Source organism: Heloderma suspectum, chromosome 3 (assembly GCF_057233095.1).
Source record: "Heloderma suspectum isolate Gila_16-S chromosome 3, 16-S_ref, whole genome shotgun sequence".
NCBI lineage: Eukaryota > Metazoa > Chordata > Lepidosauria > Squamata > Helodermatidae > Heloderma > Heloderma suspectum.
In genome coordinates this window covers 222,487,455-222,505,033 of record NC_139460.1, presented here as the reverse complement: position 1 = coordinate 222,505,033, position 17,579 = coordinate 222,487,455, and the positions used below count along the sequence as shown (strand labels likewise).

Below are 17,579 nucleotides of genomic sequence, written 5' to 3'. Positions count from 1 at the left end.
ACAAAGAGGGGGGAGGAAAACGAAAAGGTAGCAGCAGTAGAGAGAGTCACCAAATCCACTCAGGCAGGAAAGAGAATATGTGAAATAGCAAAAGAGAGAGGAGTATATAGGGGACAAGGTGAGTTTAGAAAAAGTAAAGAGCAGAATAAGGTTAGGGAAAACTGAGGGTCTCCCTGAAGAACCAAGGAGAGAGAATATGGTGGAATGGGACAGTAAGTCCACCTAGACAGAAGGGGTGCCTGTAATAGTCCAAATGCCACTCACTCCCCTAAAACACATCTTGGCAAAGAAAAGATGCCCAATGTAAGCAACACCAGAACGGCACAATGGGTGTAGCTCCTCACCCAATGTGGAATTACCAGAGATTGTAAACATGGGTGAGTTGCTTCAGCTGCCTTTTTAAAACAAAGAGCTACACACAGTTGTGAACAAAGGAAGGTAGAGCTAGAAGATAGAGATCCACTGCTAGACCTCACAGAATGCTATGAAGTATAGGTCACAGACAAGGGAGAGTTACCACAAGAGAGGGAACACATAACTAGGTATGCAGCGGCATCTTCAGCTGGCATGGAGCTCATAGGCTTCTTATCAGAACACACATGAGCCCAAGAGGCTGAGCTCCAAGCAGTAATGAAAGTGTTAGAATTTGAAGAAGAAAGGACCTACCCATGTCCTATTAAAATTGTAGTAGGCAGTAAGTACATGTATAAGAACATTAAAGGCACAGTCTTCTGCATGTTTAGACAGAAAAAGTCCTACAACTCCCAGCATGCTCCAGCCTGCCATACGGGCTGGGGTATGGTGGGAGTTGTAGGACTATTTTTTGTCTAAGAACATAAAAAAATAAAAAGAGCCATACTGGATCAGATCAAGGGTCCATCTAGTCCAGCATTCTGTTCACACAGTGGCCAACCAGCTGTCGACCAGGAAACCACAAGTAGGACACGAGTGCGACAGCACCCTCCCACCCATGTTCCCCAGCAACTGGTGTACCTAGGCTCACTGCCTCTGGTACTGGAGGTAGCACATAGCCATCAAGACTAGCAGCCAATGATAACCTTTTCCTCCAGAAATTTGTCTAACCCCTTTTTAAAGCCATTCAAATTGGTGGCCATCACTACATCCTGTGGTAGCAAATTCCATAATTTAACTACATGCTGTGTGAAGAAGTATTTCGTTTTATCTGTCCTGAATCTCCCACCAATCAGCTTCATGGGATGACCCTGGGTTCTAGTATTTTGAGAGAGGGAGAAAAATGTCTCCCTTTCCACATGCTCCACACGGGGCATAATTTTGAACACCTCTATCATGTCCCCCCTTACCCTCCTTTTTTCCAAGCTAAACAATCCCAGCTGTTGTAACCTTCCCTCATAGGAGAGTTGCTCCAGCCGCTTGATCATTTTAATTTCCCTTTTCTGCACTTTTTCCAGCTCTACAATATCTTTTTTTAGGTGTGGTGACCAGAACTGTACACAGTATTCCCAGTGTGGTCGCACCAGAGATTTGAATAAGAGCAGTATGATATTGACAGTATTATTCTCAGTTCCTTTCCTAATTATGCCTAACATGGAGCTTGCCTTTTTTATAGCATTCACCCACTGGGTTGACATCTTCATCAAGCTGTCCACTACAACCCCGAGATCTCTTTCCTGGTCATTCACTGCTAGCTCAGATCCCATCAGGCTATACTTGAAATTGGGATTTTTTTGCCCCAACGTGCATCACTTTACACTTGCCCACATTGAACCACATTTGCCATTTAGATGCCTATTCTCCCAGTTTGGAGAAATCCTTTTGGAGCTCTTCACAATCCCTTTTTGTTTTAACCACCCTAAATAATTTGGTGTCATCCGCAAACTTGGCCACTTCACTGCTCACTCCTAATTCCAGATCATTTATGAACAGGCTGAAAAGCATTGGTCCTAATACAGATCCCTGTGGGACCCCACTATTTGCTTCCCTTCATTGGGAGAATTTACCATTTATTCCTACTCTCTGCTTTCTGTTCTTTAACCAGTTACTACTGATCCATAGAGGACCAGTCCTCTTATCCCATGACTGCTACATTTGTTCAGGAGTCTTTGGTGAGGGACTTTGTCAAAAGCCTTTTGGAATTCCAAGTAAACAACATCTACCAGATCACCCCTGTCTACATGTTTATTGACACTCTCAAAGAACTTTAAAAGGTTAGTGAGACAGGACTTACCTTTGGGGAAGCCATGTTAATTCTTTTTCAGCAGGGCTTGTCCTTCTATATGCTTACTAAATTTATCTTTAATAATGCTTTCAACCAGCTTACCTGGAACACACGTTAAGCTAACTGGCCTGTAATTTCTCAGATCCCACTTGGATCCCTTTTTGAAAATTGGTGTTACATTGGCCATCTTCCAGTCCTCTGCTATAGAGGCTGAAATTAGGGACATGTTGCATATTTTGATTAGAAGATCAGCAATTTCATATTTGAGTTCTTTGAGGACTCTAGGATGGATACCATCTGGGCCTGGTGATTTATTTGCTTTCAATTTATCATTAAGGTTGAGAACTTCATCTTTTGTCACCACTATTTGCCTCAGTTCCTCAGACTCCCTTCCTGAAAACACCAGTTCAGGCACAGCTATCAGTCCTATATCTTCTGCAGTGAAGACGGATGAAAATAATTAATTCAGCTTCTCTGCAATCTCCTTGCCCTCCTTCAGTACTCCCTTAACTCCATTGTCATCCAGTGGTCCAACTGCCTCCCTAGCTGGTTTTCTGTTTCTGATATATTTAAAGAATTCTTTATTGTTGGCCTTGATATATGCTCTTCAAAATATTTTTTTGCATCTCCTATTGTCTGCTAGCATCACCTTTGCGCAAGCTTGTGCTTCCTTTTGTTTTCCTCACTTGGGCAAGGCTTCCATTTTCTGAAGGAAGCTCTCTTTTCTCTAATAGCTCCCTTAATACTGCTTGTTAACCATGCTGGTGACCTCTTGGTCTTGGTGCTACCTTTTCTAACCTGTGGTATACATTTTAGATGGGCTTCTATTACTGTCGTTTTGAGTAATCGCCAAGCATTTTGAAGGGATTTAACTAGGGATGTACGAAAATCACTTACCTTTTGGGGATTATGCTGACGGTGTGGGGGGAGGCGTTCTGTCCCTCCCCCCGGAATCCTCGCTGGGGGGGGAGGCGCTCCATTCCTCCCCCCCCCCCGGAATCCTGGCCGGCCGGCTGTGCTCCGCAGCAATTTTGAGGAGCTGCCGGCCGGCTCCGACAGCCGCTGGACATTCAGCCGCTGGCTAGCAGGGACGCAAATGGCGGCGGCCGTAGCCGCCGCCATTTGCGTCCCTGCAGTCAGCCGTGATAGGCTACGTAAATGTTTACGTAGCCTATCATGGCTGATTAAAAAAAAAAACGCGCGTACGCAAATGGCGGCATCCATGGGCGCTGCCATTTGCGTTCCTTATTTTGGCACGTCTTAGTCTACGTAAACATTTACGTAGACTAAGACGGCGAAAATACGGCAAACGCAAATAGCGTAGCGTCTACGCTATTTGCGTTCCCCTTATTTTCGCCGTCTTAGTCTACGTAAATGTTTATGTAGACTAAGACGTGCCAAAATAAGGAACACAAATGGCGGCACCCATGGGTGCCGCCATTTGTGTACGTGCGTTTTTTTGTTTTTGTTTTTAATCAGCCGTGATAGGCTACGTAAACATTTACGTAGCCTATCACGGTGCTTTTTAAAAATTTAGCCGTAATAGGTTATGTATCACTAGGGGTGCACGAAAGTCCCTTACCTTTTCGAAGCTTTTCGCGGTGGGGGGGAGGCGCTTCGCTGCTCCTCCCGCGAAGTTCAGGCCGGGGGGGAGGCTTCCCACCTCGCCCCGGCCGAAATTCAGGCCGGGGGGGGAGGCTTCCTGCCTCGCCCGGCCGAAATTCAGGCCGGGGAGGAGACGCCTCGCCTCGCCCGGCCACGAACTAAAAAGTAAAAAAAAAAAAAAACGCCCCCGTGATAGGCTACGTGACGATTAAAGTAGCCTATCACGGCTAGATCTGCAAAGTCAGTCGTGATAGGCTACATAAATCGTCACGTAGCCTATCATGGGTGACTTAAAAAAAAAAAAAAGCGCGTATGCAAATGGCGGCCCCCATAGGGAGCCGCCATTCCCGTTCCTTATTTGGTCACTGTAGTATACGTAAATCTTTACGTAGACTACGGCGAAAATAAGGGCAACGCAAATAGCGTTGCCCTTATTTTCGCCGTAGTCTGCGTAAAGATTTACGTAGACTACAGTGACCAAATAAGGAACGGGAATGGCGGCTCCCTATGGGGGCCACCATTATCCGTATGCGCTTTTTTTTTTAAAGTCACCCATGATAGGCTACGTGACGATTTACGTAGCCTATCACAGCTGACTTTGCAAATCTAGCCATGATAGGCTGCGTTAATCGTCACGTAGCTTATCACAGGGGCGTTTGTTGTTGTTTTTCTTTTATTGGAATGGCGGCGGCGGCAGCCAGTCAAAAGACCGGCTGCCGCTCCCGCCCCGGACGAAGACCCGCCGAACCGCCGGCCGGACCCACCGCCGGGAGGGACATTCGCCAAAGGTAAGTCCCGTCCTGGGGGGGCGGAGAATTTCTCCCCGAAACTTGTTCGGGGGGCCGAACACGTTGGTGCTCGGCCCCCCGAAGTTTCGGGGAGAAATTCTCCGCCAACCCTACATATCACTTTTTTTGTTTTTGTTTTAACTTGGAAATGGTGGTGGTGGCAGCCAGTCAGAAGACCAGCCACCACAGCCGCCGCCGCTGAACCGCCGCCGCAGCAGCCGCCGCCAGAGCCGCCGCTGCCAGGAAGATCCGCCCCAGGTAAGTCCCATCCTGGGGGGGTAGCGAGCCGTTCCACCACCGATTTTGGGGGGCTGAATGCGCTGGCATTCAGCTTCCCCGAGATCCATGGCGGAACTTTCGTACATCCCTAGATTTAACCCTCCTGACTCCCCCTTTTAACTTCCTTTTCACCAGTTCCCTCATTTTAGAGAAGTTTCCTCTTTTGAAGTCAAATGTGACTGTGTTGGACTTCCTGGGAAATTTTCCACTTAAATATACAGTCAGGGCCAGAAATATTGGAACAAAGATAACTGATTTGGCAGTTGCTCTCTGTACACCACCACATTGAAGTTAAAAGGAAACACACCCAGATGGGAGCAAAGTCAGGACTTTCAGCTGTAATTCAAAGGGTTTGACAAAAGTGGGGCACTAACCATTCAGGAAGGACAGCCAATGGCATACACACGCCCCCATCGTTGGTGGCTCATAAGTAATGGAACAAGCCAACATCATTTCAAACTTAAGGGTCGCCTTTAATACCTGGATGACAATCCTTTGCAGTCAATGACTGCCTGAAGTCTGGAACCCATGGACATGACCAAATGCTGAGTTTCCTCCCTCAAGATGCTTTGCCAGGCCTTTACTGCAGCTGCCTTCAGCTGCTGCTTGTTTGTGGGTCTTTCTGCCTTCAGTCTTGCCTTCAGTAAGTGGAAAGCATGCTCTATTGGGTTGAGATCAGGTGACTGACTTGGCCATTGAAGAACACCCCATGGGGCATGTAGCCCAGCCTTTGTGGGTGTGTCACTCTGAACTCAGTGACCCAACCCTTTCCCTCCCTGTTTTCTGGAAGTTTCATCGCTGTTTTGGAGCAGGATGCTGAGGGTCTAAGTTAACCGCCTGTGGCCACTTCCCCCACCACGGCCCCTCGGCTCGACGCACGAGAATGCTCCCCAGAAGCCACGATCCGAGTCATGGCACCAAATTGCTAGAAAAAGTTCTTGCTTCTGGTCAAATGAGAGGCCAGGCAAGCGACAGTGGAACCAACAAAGTTTTATTGATCGTTATTCGTTTTGCAAAATGGGTGCAGAGCAGTCTGGACCCAGAACATGGCGCGCCCAATCTTTTTATACCCCCCCCCAACAGCTCAATACTTCTCCATCAGTTCTTGTCTCTGCGCATGCTCTCAGTATAAACTGACCCATTGTTCTTTGTCTTTTCGCCTGCTCTCAGTATAAACTGACCTATTGTTCTTTGTTTCTTTGCCTGCTCTGTTTAAGCTGACTCATCTGTCACGTGTCATGCCTATGTGTCCGAGCCACTAGCTACACTAGCTACTGATGACCTCCCCTTTTTATCCTACAGTAGTGACACTGTGATTGGCTATTCGGCTATTAAAAGTTGCAAACCAGTTCAGACATTGTCTAGGTGCAGTCTGAGCAGGTTCTGTTTTTCTCATCCAGAATTATTGGTGAATGTTTTAACGATGATATATGTGACATTTCTAAAGGGTCCCAGAACACCTTGACGCAAACGTTAGCTCATAGGTCACAGCAGTTCATCACAGAACTGTTACGCACACTGTTATATGGCCCCCAATGATGTTCCTTCCCACACAGGATATTTGGAAAATGTGGTTCTCTTAAAAAAGGTTTTCTATAAATAAGGGAATGAAGAAATCAGTCCATCTAGGTGAGCTGTTTCGAAATCACACATCCTAGTGAGCCTTCAGTAGAGGGAGGGAAGAACAAGGGGCTTCCCCTTCTAGCTTGTGAATGACTGGCGTTATGACTTGGCCACATGGCAGTCAGCTGGCTGGCATGGTCAGACATCTCTCCAGGCCCAGGCATCAGTGCGGAAGCCACTGCCTAGCTGAGTCCCCAAAACTGACTGCCGCACAAGGCTTGGAACTGCATGTTTCACCCTTGTGCTAAGCAACTCTCTTTTTTTTTTTAGAAAAAGAACCAAGGTTCACCCTGAGAGTAGCAACAGGGGGTGGAGCGTCTGCTAAGTTCTCACTTCTGTGTGTGCTGAATAAAGAACAGTTGTGTTTGAGGTCTGCTGATTCTTGCAGTCATTCCCACCACCTATACAACAGTTACAGACACTTGCTTTACGCCACCCTACCTCACTGTAGACAGTACATTCAAAAAACACAGCCACTGAGCTCAGCTTGGTGGTCCCCTCAGCTCAACATCCCAGGTGACCACCCCTTAGGCCAGCCCTAGTGTGGGGATTAGCATGGTACAATGGAGAGAACAGAGCAGGGGTGTCAGGATTTTTCTTGAGCCTTGCAATTTAGATTTACGGTATGGGGAGTTTAAAGGGTAAGAGATGGTGCTTATAGGAGGATTAATGCTAATGTATAACAGGGCAAGTAGGGGAGCAAGATTTATTGTATTAGAAGCTTGCTAGATGCCATATATAAATTGATAAGGTTGGAAAGTTATCAAAACATCTCTTATCAACTGTCTCTTCCTTATAAGGAAACTGGGTAAAAAGTAAGAGGTCATAGATAAGAACATGTTGTGGTTTGGGATTCACCTGTCTGGAGATAGAGACTCAAAGACTGCTCATCAATGGGACCTTCTCAAACTGGGGAGAGGTGACGAGTGGGGTACCACAGGGCTCAGTCCTGGGCCCAGTGCTCTTCAACATTTTTATGAATGACTTGAGGAGGTACAGGGAATGCTGATCAAATTTGCAGATGACACAAAATTGGACGGGATAGCTAATACGCTGGAAGACAGAAACAAAATTCAAAGTGATCTGGATAGACTGGAGTGCTGGGCAGAAAACAGCCGAATGACATTTAATAGGGATAAATGCCAAGTTCTGCACCTAGGAAAAAGAAAGCAAATGCACACTTAGAAGATGGGGGATACGTGGCTCAACAACACTACAAGCGAGAAGGATCTTGGAACTGTTGTCGATCACAAGCTGAATATGAACCAACAATGTGATGTGGCTGCAAAAAAGGCAAATGCTCTTTTGGGCTGCATTAATAGAAGCATAGCTTCCAAATCCCGGGAAGTACTAGTTCCCCTCTACTCAGCACTGGTTAGGCCTCATCTGGAGTACTGTGTCCAGTTCTGGGCACCACACTTTAAGAACGATGCAGACGAACCGGAGAGGGTTCAGAGGAGGGCAACAAAGATGATCAGGGGACTGGAAACAAAGCCCTATGAGGAGAGGTTGAAAGAACAGGGCATGTTTAGCCTTGAGAAGAGAAGACTGAGGGGAGATAGGATAGCACTCTTCAAGTACTTGAAAGGTTGTCACAGAGAAGAAGGCCAGGATCTCTTCTTGATCATCCCAGAGTGCAGGACACGGAATAATGGGCTCAAGTTACAGGAAGCCAGATTCCGGCTGAACATCAGGAAAAACTTCCTGACTGTTAGAGCAATACAACAATGGAAACCATTACCTAGGGAGGTGGTGGGCTCTCCCACACTGGAGGCCTTCAAGATGACGCTGGACAGCCATCTGTCAGGGATGCTCTGATGTGGATTCCTGCATTGAGCAGGGGGTTGAACTCGATGGCCTTGTAGGCCCCTTCCAACCTTACTATACTTTTGATTCTATGATTGAGTCCATATGTATTGCCATGTTCCTGCTGTTTCCCTTGAATCTACATGATACTGTGATACCCTTAAGGTGAGCCAGCAGTACGCAGACAGAAATCCTTTAACACACAGCACATATTAACACAATTATTAACCCTGGAAACAAGCTGAAATGTTAGTTTCCAGGTGGGACAGCCAGTGGAGGTCCCTTCTGCGAGCTCTGCTGACCTCCTCCATTCTGGAAATGAGCATTTCAGCTCCTTTCCAGTTGCTTTAGGAAGCACTAGCTTCCCGTTGCATCAGCAGTGAGTGAAAATAAGCACTAGAACACAGCCCATGACCCCAGTCAAGGGGTGTTTTTTCACATTGTGCTGAATAACGCTTGCCCTCTCAATGACCACAGAAATGACAGTGAAGCCCCTCAGTTGACAGGGCACATATCAAAGCCCAATTCCTTAAATCTCATCTTAAAGCGCCATCTCATGGCTTCAGTCCATCGCCTTAGGATGTAACTCATTCACAGCTTCCATGTAGAGATCCTGGGGGCTGGTTTCACTCTTTTTCCCACAACAACCCCATTTGTTTCTTTGTCTTCAGAAACTCTTGGGTAGCTTTTGCTGTATGTTTTGGGTCATTGTCCATCTGCAATATGAAGTGGTGTCCTATCAGTTTGGCAGCATTCGGCTGACTCTGAGCAGAAAGTATAGCCCTATACACTTCAGAATTCATCCTGCTTTCATCAGCAGTCAGGTCATCAATAAACGCCAGTGACCCAGTTCCATTGGCAGCCATACATGCCCATGCCATAACACTGCCTCCACCATGTTTGACAGATGATGTGGTATGCTTTGGATCATGAGCTGTTCCTTTCCTTCTCCATACTTTTCTCTTCCCATCATTCTGGTACAAGTTAATCTGGGTTTCATCAGTCCAAAGAATCTTATTCCAGAACTGGGCAGGCTTTTTTAGGTGCTTGCCTAAAAAAGGCTAATCTGACCTTTTGGTTCTTGAGCATTACCAGTGGTTTGCACCTTGTTGTGAAGCCTCTGTATTTACATTCATAAAGCTGGCTCTTGACTGTAGATGTTGACAATGACATGCCTACCTCCTCAAGAGCGTTCGTGACCTGGCTAGATGTTGTGAAAGGGTTCCTCTTCACCATGAGCAGCATTCTGCGGTCATCCACTTTAGTTGTCTTCTGTGGTCTTCCAGGCCTTTTGCTGTTGCTGAGCTTGCCAGTTAATTCCTTCTTTTTCAGGATGTTCCAAACTGTTGTGTTGGCCACTCCCACTGTTTTTGCTATCTCTCTGATATGTTTATTTTGTTTCCTCAGCCTAATGATGGCCTCCCTCACTCGCATGGACACCTCTTTGGACCTCCTGTTGGGGGTTCCAGTGAACAGCTACCAAATGCAAATGTAACTCTCAGAACCACCTCCAGGCCTTTTATTGGCTTGATTGGTCATGGGGTGCCCAGGAAACAGGCCAAACCTGGCCATGCAGCTGCTTGTCAGCCATTCATTCCATTACTTATGAGCCACCAACGATGGGGGCGTGTGTATGCCACTGGCTGTACTTCCTGAATGGTTAGTGCCCCACTTTTGTCAAACCCTTGAATTACAGCTGGAGGTCCTGACTTCGCTCCCATCTGGGTGTGTTTCCTTTCAACTTCAATGTGGTGGTGTACAGAGGCCAATTGCCAAAACAGTTATCCTTGCTCCAGTATTTCTGGCCCTGACTGTATATTAAATCTGATAGCGCACTGGTCACTGTTTCCGATTGGTTCAACAACAGTTACATCTCATACTAGGTCCTGGATGACACCACTTGGGATTACATCCCAAGTCTAAACAGTCATTGAATTGTGCCCTAAATGGTATATGTATCACTGGGCAAAAAACAGGTGGTATACCGGAAATGGTAAACCCGTAAAACATGCTGAAAGTTAAAAATACATTCTGCAAAATAAGAAGACAAGAGAGATCAAAATTGCATGTTTTAAAGGCACAATCCTATTCAGATAGGCGGCAACCTCCAAACTCGGAGGAAACCACCTATCCAATGCAGGACAGGAGACGCACGGAGGTTCATTCCCTCTGCACTTCTCCTGCCCTGCATTTTCGGCTAGACAGCCGATTGTGGCTGTCTAGCTGCAGGAGGGCAGAGCAGGGGAGGAAGCTGCTGTACAACACATCGGATGTGTTGTACAGGCATTTCTGCCCTCCCTGCTCCAGAACGCTCCCAGACACACCCCTTCTTGGCCGCTCCACACTCTTCTTGTGAGCACGGAGGACGGGACTGTTCTGTGCTGCCTCTGAGGCAGTGTGGAAGTGGGGGGAGGTCGGTTCTCTGGGAACCAACCTTGGAACAAGGGCTCAGAGGTCGGTTCTTGGAAAACCTGATATCCTATGGCAGTCAAGCCACTGTCTAGCGGCCATAGGATTGCTCCCTAAAGCACACATGGAGAACGATGACCCCTTCTGTCTTTGCTGAATGCCAGGGCAGATAAACTAATAAAACAAGAACAAGAGCTGGCCTTGGTGGCTGGAATCGAGGGGAGAAGCCAAGAACGTCTAATCAAGGAAATTCACAATTTAGCTCAACAAAGAGTAGAAGAGACTTTGAAAAATTGTCCGTGCAGTGTTGGTCAAGTAGTGTGGCGATTCCTGACCTTCCTGAATCTACCATCCCATCATGATGGCCCCAAGCTTAGAGTCTGCCACTTTGTTAGTGGTGCCTTAACATCTTTTACTATGTCTCTTTATGCATGCCTAGTTTATTCGGATTGGTACCATTTGCTTTAGATTTAAGAAGCTGTGATATATTGTTAAATTGTGCTGTCTATCTCCCCTCTCCACAGTTCTCCACCAATTTAATGTTACCAAAATGTCCTCTTGTGCCAGGCTGCTCAGACCTGACATTTGGGACCTTACACAGGGGTAGATATAAACAGCACAACCACACAAAATTGCCTCTGTGCTAATATTCTTTTATTGTTACAATTACAGGTAAGTACGCAAAGCTGTAATCATTCATACATACCACTCACTGCAATGGGCAGCCAAATCCTAAACAGTGAGACTTGATTCCGGAAGTTGGGGACCCAGGTGTGCACACTACTCTGATGGCTGGGGTTCTCCAACATGTTGACTTCTTCCGTCCTTTATATCATTTTAACAGTACAACAGGGCACAGCAGAAAATGTCTTTGCAATCAGAAGTGCCCTCCTTTGATGCTGTGTCAGCTTTCCCAGGCTTTGCTCTTTCTGCTGTCTCTTATCACACACTCACAAACCGTTCAGGACACGTTGTTAATTATGCTTAGGCCTTGGACGTTGAACCCGTTTCCTCCTTAGCTCACAGCCTGCTGGAATCTACCATCTTTCATACCACACACACACACGTTTATTGCTCTACAGTCAGACCTTTAAGAGCTGAGCACTCAAAGCTCTCTGCTTGGATGGACAAAACTTGTCAGTTCCACTTTCGCCCACGCTGGAATTTCTCTGTTCTTTCCATTCCATTTCGAAAGAAATATACACATTTTGCTAAGTTCTAATTAAAGAACTAACAGAATAAAATTATCACGCTATTCTACAACCCTCAAATAATGTAAGTTAACTCTAAACCTGGAAATGGCCACTCTTGTCCTCAGTCAGTGGACAAGCACATTCAGTGAACATTACTGAGGGGGCACCTCTTCTGTCAAAATGTATATATATGTATGTATTATGTATTTATTTATTTTAAAAAATATATTTTTGGCCACCTTTCAGGGCAGAAGCCCTCCGAAGGCAGCTTACAGCAATCTGCTCTGAGGTGGATCCATCCACACCGTGCCACCAAATATGACTTCTAGCTTTAGAAAACTTCTGATAAATTGTTCTACTGTTCAATGCATCGTATAGTAAATATATTGCTCTTGACCATTTTGATGTAAATAAAAGCACACTTTTACACATTTGTAAAATCCTTAAATGTTAACCGGTAAATGATCCTTTGTGTAGAACATCCCGTTATTCTGTTCACAGGGAAGGGGATTGTTTTTACCAGTAGCATTCAAGAAGACTTGCAGTGATTGAACGATATGTCGCAGTGACTCAATATATATTGTGGTGATTCAACAATATATTGAAGTGACTCAATATGTAATTGCAGTGACTCAATGATATATTGCAGTGACCAATTAACAATTAATTGGCCTCTTAAATGCTCAGCAGGCTGCATTGCTCAGTGTACAATAGTCCCTGATTGCAGCCTTCCCCAACCTGGTGCCCTACAGATGTGTTGGACTACAACCCCCATCATTTCCAACCAGCACTGCCAAGCTATGTTGCCTGGGGAAAATGGGAGTTGTACTCCAATGCCTTATAGAGCAAAATTCCAGTTGGATCTAGTGCGGGAGGGGGGGAGTCATGGCTCTCCAGTTGTTTTGGTCTGAATCTCCCATCATCCATCTCCATTGGCTATGCTGGATAGTGCTGATGGGAGTTCTAGGCAAAATATCTGAAGGGCCACAGGTTGCCCACCCCTGGTTTTGTGGGTCTAGATGGAATTGCTCAGGAATATGGACGACCCACACTTCCTTGAGACTCACCTTTCTTGACTTTAATTCCTTGTTTCTTTAAATAAACAATAAAGCATTACGGATGACGATAAAAGCTGATTTGATAATGCCATAAAAGAAGTTAACAACAAAATGGGTGATCAGAATACAAGGAAGAAGGCCTCAATTTAACCAGGCTTGATGGTAGTGCTTTTTAAGATTCACAATGAACACTTGTTAATGGATTCATCAGTGCAAACCTTTGTTTGGCCAGCCACAGGAGAGATCAATTAAATAACCAACCACCTTAGTGTAGATGGAGATGACCAATGCTCCAACTGTGTGAATATCTGCAATCTCTAGAAGATGGATCCATGTGAAACTGGCTAACAGAAAGGTATCAAAGAGCCTTGTGGGCTCCAGCAATTTTTTTACTAGAAGAAAGAAGGGATAACCCTTTGTGAGATCGCCCATCCTTGTTCTGGTCCTTATACCTATCTTGATATTTACACATGTGCCGTTCACATGTGCAAAGAACGGCATAGGAATTACTTATTGGTAGGTACCTGGCAGCCAGGCAGTCTAGCTGGTTACAATCCATCACATAGGATTGTATCCAATTAACCCCTCCCACTGATGGAACAGTTTCTGCAAGCAGAATGCGATGGGAGTGATTCCCTTTCCCCCCTGCAGCCTCCCTTATGCCCTCTGCTGGACGGCTGGGAGACCCTCATGGCAGATTTTGTGGGGGCATGGGAAGCTGCAAGGGGGAGGAGAAAGTTCCACTGTACAAGTAGAAGTCCACTTGTGTGATGTTGGATTTCACCCTGTTAACTGTCAGGGTGGAAACTGAGCCCATAGAGCCCCAGAGCAGTTCTGACTCTGAGGAGGAACAGCAATCCGTGGGACAGGAGCTCGCTCATCTCTCACAAGCACAGCAGCTGGCAGAGATTCCTCCTGCCAGTATTCCTGGGAGAAAGAGTGACCCTGGCAGTGAGAGAGTGCTGGAAGGGGGCTTGCTGGACGCTCGGTGCAGACGCAGGGAGCAACGACAGATGGAGGGCGCCGAAAGGAGGCGCTCTGCTCGTTTGGCGCTCAGACAACGGTCGCATCCCAAGGACCCAAGGGAAAGAGGGAGGATGTCTCCATAGCCCATAAGTTCAGAGTCCTCCCGTGGTTCCCCTTCAAATGGGGATCAACTGCCTTACCTGGAGCTTAGGCTACTCTGCTCTCTTTCCCCAGTGCTGTTCCTTGCTTAGTCGCTAGTGATTAGTATATAAAAGAGTCATAAAGGAATAAAATCTCAGAAAGAATCCTCGTCATCTGAGTCCTGAGTTGCCTATTGGAGGGGACTGCAAGAGGCAGCTAGGGTGCTCCTGACATTAACTGCACTCAAGACTCCGGAAGTCAATGAACATGAGTGTGAGTAACTTCATGCAGAACTATGACCTCTGCAGTTTTTATTTATAGTAGCGGAACCCTTTTCCCTAATATATTTTAAATGTTTTTTATGTTTCTTTAAGAATTATACATCTCATTGAAATTCTTCTTTGGAAAAAAAATGGTTGCAGTTAGTTTAAATTACCCTGAAAAATAAGGGTTTATTGTGTACGGAGCATGAAGCAGTCTGGATTGAACAAATCTGGACTGTATCTGAAATTCAAAGCTGAAGAATTATGATAGAACCGACGAGATCCTTCTAATCAGTAGAATAACGGATAGAAAGTAGTGGTACTTATCCAGATACAACTTGGGCAAAGGTACAGAATGGCCCTAAACACTTGCTTAATATATATGATTATTGACATAATTGTACATTATGCAATGTTTGGTTTTCAGGTGGCACTTAGATAGGTTTAAGTACCTATCAGGTACTTAGATAGGTTTTCAAATTGGTAAAGCTAAGTATCAGCTTGCTAAGGTGTTTTAAGTATCTCCATGCTTTATGTCGCAATCATGGTTTGGACTTATCTTATTATTTACATTTTAATTCTGCTTCCCAGTAAAACAAAACAAAACTCTTAAGTGGTTTGCTTCAGTTCTGCTGTTGTGCAGCAAAAAATATAACATATGATTGACACATGTCCATCTTTAAACATATGTTTAAATAAAGATATGACCAAAATGCTATGTTTTAGGCCACCATGTCTCTCTTCTTAAAATGTATTTAAGTGTCCTGGCTTCCTCAATGCAAGATTAGGTATTGTAGTTCTGCAACTAGCTAGCTGTTCACACTCCCAATTTTGTAATTCACATTAATAACGCAATTCAGGGAGTCAATGAATTTGATTAAAGAGAAAGCATAGTAAAGGGGGTGTGAGCACAATGACACTTGGCCTCTACAATTAATGTTTCCAAAACAATTCTGCAAATTGAACTTCCTATTTCATGACAGCTAACAATCAAGTCAATTGACAAGTCATCTCAGTCTGAAAGATGATCTCAGAAGGATGGGAAACTAGGAACACATGTGTGTCTCACTCTTTGGCCCATTTGTCCATACTGAATTGTGGCTAAACTGCATTAACTCAAGTGCTGCTGCTCCTAGGAATGTGCAAATCAGCAAAACCCGAGCTCACTGAAGTTCTCCGAATTGCATCTTGAAGCTTGCTCTGACTCAAGTCTGCATCAGATTGTGAGCTTCATTTATTCCTTTTTGCATGAAAATCTTTGTGTATTTTTCCAAATGTATGTAACAGTTTTCTCCCATTGACTGAAGTGTACTTGGGCGCATTTTTCAAAAGTATGCATTTTTCATGCACATTTCTCAAATTATTATTATTATTATTATTATTATTATTTACATTTCTATACCGCCCCATAGCTAAAGCTTTCTGGGCAGTTTACAAAAGTTAACACATTAAAATACAATACACAAAGTTTGAAAAACATTTACATATGAAAAATATATGTATGCATGCTGTTGAACACATTTTTTTCAGTCCATGAACTACATTGCAACAGAAATGTATGGACTTCGACCACACTTTGTGTCTGTGTTTGGTCTAGAAGGTGCAAACTGGGTAAACCTTGATCAAAAACAAACAAATTTCTCAAACATCCCTAGCCCTGCTCCTGACCTGGAAAGAGCAGTTACAAAGAACAATGCTCCCCTCTACTGGCTGGTCATAGTACCAGTGTAAGCAGCATATGTCATTTTATTCCTCCCCCACCCCATGTCACTTGGAACCTCTCACAACACTTTGAATGAGGGTCCAATTCACTTTGCACTGTGAAAAAAATAGAGAGTAGTATCTAAGGCTGTCACAGTGCTAGCGCGAATGACATTGTGTAGCGTAAACCAATGCTACTGCAACCGCATTAGTGCTTACTAGGCAAAAGGAAAAAAGCGGTGATTTGACATTGTGTAGCGTAAACCAATGCTACTGCAACCGCATTAGTGCTTACTAGGCAAAAGGAAAAAAGCGGTGATTTGACATTGTGTAGCGTAAACCAATGCTACTGCAACCGCATTAGTGCTTACTAGGCAAAAGGAAAAAAGCGGTGATTTGCCACCAAATTTTGGTGGCAAACCACTCAGCCAAAATTCGGTGGCAAGCCTTGCCTAAGGATGGATGGACTCACCGCTATCCAGTTTTGCTGGGTGCTTGCCAAGCCACTGCCGCCACTTGTCCCACAAGACTGGGTTGCCGAGCCCCCATGCTCACCCAGACCTGCTCACCGAGCAGCTGCCGGACCCAGTGAGTGGGTCCAGTCCCCAGCCGTTCTCGTAGCGAGCCACCGTTTTGCGAAAAAAAGGCAGCTCGGGGCTTTCCGGGAATCTAATGTTGCGTAAATGGCGGCCGTAAAGGGGCCATTTACACAACATTACAGGCTTGAATGGACAATTTACTCCTGTAATGTTGTGTAAATGGTCCCTTTATGACTGCCATTTAGGTAAGATTAGATTTATGGAAATCCCCAAGCCACAATTTTTACGCAAAATGGGAGCTCGCTAAGAGGACGGGTGGCTGCCAGACCCACTTGCCAGGTGCGCAGATGCTTGGTGAGTGGGACCAGGTGAATGCGTGAGCTCGGTGAGCCAGTCCACAGGGAGCGAGCGGAGGGGGGGTCCATTGAATTCCACTCCCTTCCCGGGCTCTCGCAACATCCCTAGCCATGCCACTGAAAATCGGTGGCAAATCACTACCTTTTCTCTTTGCCTTGCAAGCACTAATGGTTTTGGTTTATTCTAGCACATCATTAGTGCTAGCCCTGTGGCCGCATTGTTTACTACCCACTTTACTTCCCCACATACAAGTTGATGTATGATGATACAAGTTAAATTGTCAAAGCTTATCCCCAGCAGCACGAGGAGCAGAAAGGAAAAGGTGTTCCCCATCTCCAACAGTTGCAATGCAATCTATGCCCTTTTATTAATGTATTAACCCTCCTTCAAATGACATCCACTTCTGCATCACATGTGGTATAGTGGTCTGAGTATTGGAGTAGGACCAGGGAAACCCCTCTCAAAATCTCCACTTGCCCAGCTAACTGGGTGACCATGGAATCAACTCTATCTCAGCCTAACATACAAGTTGTTGTGAAGTTAACATGGGCGGGGGGCGGGGGGGAGATAAAAAGGAAATAACAAAATAGACATTGTCGTTAGAAAGACTTGTATAAAGATCTCAGAAAGGAAAATGGAACTAGCATGCATGCA

At 45.4% G+C, this 17,579-nt stretch overlaps 1 protein-coding gene across 2 annotated transcripts in view; it reads right to left on the bottom strand.

Annotated features, from left to right (window-relative positions):
- LOC146350790 (lipase member K-like) overlaps positions 1-14,192 on the bottom strand; it is a 60,142-nt gene extending 45,950 nt beyond the window's left edge. Inside the window, exon 1 of one of the 2 annotated variants that reach the window (XM_084845754.1) lies at positions 14,125-14,192. The gene's annotated coding sequence lies outside the window, so the exon portion shown is untranslated. Of the gene's footprint in view, positions 1-11,413; positions 11,512-14,124 lie in introns of those variants that run through there. The other variant, XM_084845752.1, reaches the window with a different exon arrangement.
- Between the last annotated feature and the right edge of the window lie 3,387 nt (positions 14,193-17,579).